Here is a 3,843-nt window from a genome sequence, read left to right on the forward strand (position 1 = left end):
TTAACATGAGTTACAAAAAGACAATGAAAGACATGACACCTCAAGAAGCTTATTTTGGTAAGGAACCTTAAGTTATATATTTCCAGTTATTTGGATGTGATTACTTTGTGCATGTTCCAAACTCATCCAGAACCAAGGGAGATTCCAAGGGCAAGAAGTGTATCTTCTTGGAGTACAGTATGGAGTTAAAGGGGTACCCTCTATATAACCCAAAGGCAAAGAAGATAATTGTTAGCTACGATGTGCTTTTTGTGGAACAACCTCATCAAGTGGAGAAGAAGGCTCCGTCTACACTATTGTAAGGTCCCTCCCAAGTCATGTATGTGTCTCTTTTAATATAGATTTCAAGAAGGAAAGAGAGTGCACTTAGAAAAGAGTGAAAAGTGAGACAATAAGGCTAGAAACATTAGGAAAGTGATAGAGTAAAAATATTAGCTCCAAAAATCCTAAAAGAAATAAGAAGACAAGAATAGTTCTATTAAGAGATCAGTATCTCCAAAAAGAGAAATTTGATTTAGGTGATAGGAGGTTGTATTTAGAGTACTTTTACATATTTAGAGTCCACGCATACTAAAAATGTGGAAAAGCAATGCGTTTCTAAAGATGGCACGTTTGTGGCTATATACAGATGTTTTTGCCTATTCTACCCGCGCTAGCTTGTAGACCAAATGCCTTCCGAATGGTTACATGATCATATTCTGAGTTTTTATCAGAGAGTTATGGCCAACATCTCTCACAGATTACTATTATAATGCTTGCAGTCGTTTCTACAGCACGCAACAGAGGAGTGAAGGAAGATGAAGCCTGAGGATAGATCTCAAGTTCCCCGTTGGGTTGCGCCGTTTTTATGCAATTAGGTTTTCAAAATAATATTATATTAAGTTTTCTTGCGAGGTTTGGAGTGTAGTGTAATGGAAACATTTATGAATTTAAAGGAGGTATGCGGTTCAAATCCTACCACCAATGTGTGTTAGAGAGAGAATGTGTAATAGTGCGTATGTGTGTGTGAGAGGGAGAACATAATGCGATGTCAAAAAAGGGGTTTGACTGACTGGAAAATGAGGGTTGAAAATCGTGGGCCCTCCAAATTAGAATAAGACAAGCATGGGAGTTTGAGATCTATCCTTGTCTGAAGATGAACGACTGCAACATCCAACACTATCGTGAGAACTCACAAATTACTATTGTAATGCTTGTAGTCGTTTCTACAGCACGCAACAAAAGGAGTGAGGGAAGATGAATGACTACGACATCCAACACCATTGTTTTATTTGAGGTTCACATTATGGAATAGCAGCGCAAAACCAAAACAAGAAATGCATTGTGTCCTTTCACACTCCCTTCTTCCACCCTCCATAGCATTCCATAGACCCTTGCCCATTCTTTTGACCTTTGACCTTTGTCATTTAAAATCTTGTTATTCAGATTCCACACTTGCCTTGATCTCCTTCCTATAAATAATTCCCTTTCACATCACCTTGCTATCCAAATTATCTTTATGCCCTTGTCTCATTTTTCATTTACACTCATGGTACATACATACACTCCTTGAGAGATATGGGCATGCTTGGAGATTGATGGTGGGGTTATTTTACATGGGAGTTCACTTGTGAGAAATGTTAGGGCATGTCCGTGCGCATTAATGCATTGTGAGTCTTACTCACATGCCTTGAACTTCATTTAACACATGTGAGGTGTGATTCATACACTTAGCATTTGTGGAGTGTGTCACATGCTTTTGGATTTTGTTTGGGCTTTTTAACATGCTTTTGCGCATGGTGAGCCTTGTTCACACATGAGTACATTTGTGTGAGGTGTTTGTACGTTTCGAGCTTTCATTGGGTATTGTTCACATGCTTAGGGCCTTTATGGGGCATGTTCATGTGTGTTAGCACATTTTGGGCCTGTGTCACACAGTTTGGGAATTTTGTTAGTTTGCTTACTCACCTTAGGCTTTATTAGTGGTTGTTCACACATAACCATGGGTTGTTCCTATTACTTCTATCCTTCATTTGATCACCATGGTGTGGATTCACATCATTATCAACATCATTTCTAATTGTGATGGTAGGAGATCCGCTCATGCACTATCGTTCATGGCTCTACAATTGCGATTGTGATTTGCCTTCTCATGTCATATGTATTGCATATCTTTTGTTGCATTTGCTCATGCCTTTGGCATTTTGAGGCTTAGACCTCTACATCTTCACTCATCGACTTCTTGCTATCATGAGGCAGCATATTCATACCAGTATTGGATGTTCGACCTTCATACCAGTATTGGATGTTCGACCTTCATAGTTTGATGCCTAGTTATTGTTATGTTGCGTAACTAAGTTTGGGACTCCTCTCTTATTTTGTCAACAAGTGTAGCTTACCATGCGTACGCGGGTGATTCCGTACGTGTGTATGAGTATGGGATGCATTGCCATGATATTTTTATTGTTATTGATATGATTAGTTTATATTTTTCAATTAATGTATTAATTGATGGCGTACTTGTTGTAAAGTGCAGATTATTGAACAGGACAACAGAGGTGAGTTGGTCGAGGTCCGAAAATATTCATTATGACTTGACTATGGTTTGGGTGGCCATTATTTGATTTTTAAGCGACATGCGTGTGAATGCTCTCTTATGATTTATTATTTTTGGACACAATTGTGATACAATTGTAAGGTTATAGTTTCACTTAATTTTTGGTAGAAAGCTTGCATGCTCAAACAAAGCAAGCTAATTTTGTGGAAAGACATATTTGTAAGAGAAGCTATTTTGAGTCCCGCTAGTGCTTTTTCTAAATATAATTGAAATACACCAAAAGGAAGCGTGGGCTCACTTTTGGTGGGGGCACATTGGACCCAATAGTGTGTCGTGCAATCTCTTATGCTTTATTTTCAAGTTGAGTTTTTATGCAATTATTTATGCTTGGGTTCTTTGTAGCTTCCAACAGTGGTATCAGAGCTTTGGATTAATTCAATTTTCTTAAAGCGGATCAAAGACTTGTGGACAAAAGGGTGAAATAGACAAAGGCAAAGGTGAATTTTTTAATTTAATTTGAAGAAGAATATGTTTATGATTATGTATGGTTGAAAGAAGGCTTGTTTTTTACCACTGGATAACAAATCTCCATCAATCTATTGTCCAAAGGCAAAGGTGATTTTTTTAATTTAATTTGAAGAAGAATATGTTTATGATTATGTATGGTTGAAAGAAGGCTTGTTTTTTACCACTGGATAACAAATCTCCATCAATCTATTGTCCAAAGGGGAAAGCAAGGTGAAAAACCATTAGTGGGTTTGTGAAAACCACAAAACCACTATTAATCTCATTAATCCTTTTCATAATCCGTTCGTATGGATCAAATCAGCAAAGGGAAGGAGCATAGAGAGCCATAGCAAGATTGCTAAGCTAGTGAAAGTATCAGAAATCTATCATGGACTGTTATGGAAATCTCTCAAGTCAATTTGTTGTTTTTTTTCCAAATCAATTTTTCTTAACTGGAGGCAAATTCAATTAAGTATTTGATAAATTAGAGTAAGAAAGGGTTGATTTGATGCAAATATAGCAAGGAAATTGTTTTTTTTTTCAACCTCTCCACCTCCCAATTGATGGGGTGACCGCTTTCATGATGAATTACCTTGTATTTGTTGGCCAACTGCCATATTTCCAGCCCCATGGCTATAGCTACAGCTTAATCAAGCTTTTAAGCTTAATTATTAAGCTTTTAAAGCTTCCAAAAGGTTAGAAAATAGCCCAAAAAAGTTTTTTTGCTCCAAAAAATCTACAAAAAATCCAGCCAATTGCAAATCAGGTTTCTATAGCACATATCAAATTTCAAAAATTTT

Source organism: Cibotium barometz, chromosome 7, assembly GCF_041138505.1.
Source record: "Cibotium barometz isolate CiBa-2024 chromosome 7, ASM4113850v1, whole genome shotgun sequence".
NCBI lineage: Eukaryota > Viridiplantae > Streptophyta > Polypodiopsida > Cyatheales > Cibotiaceae > Cibotium > Cibotium barometz.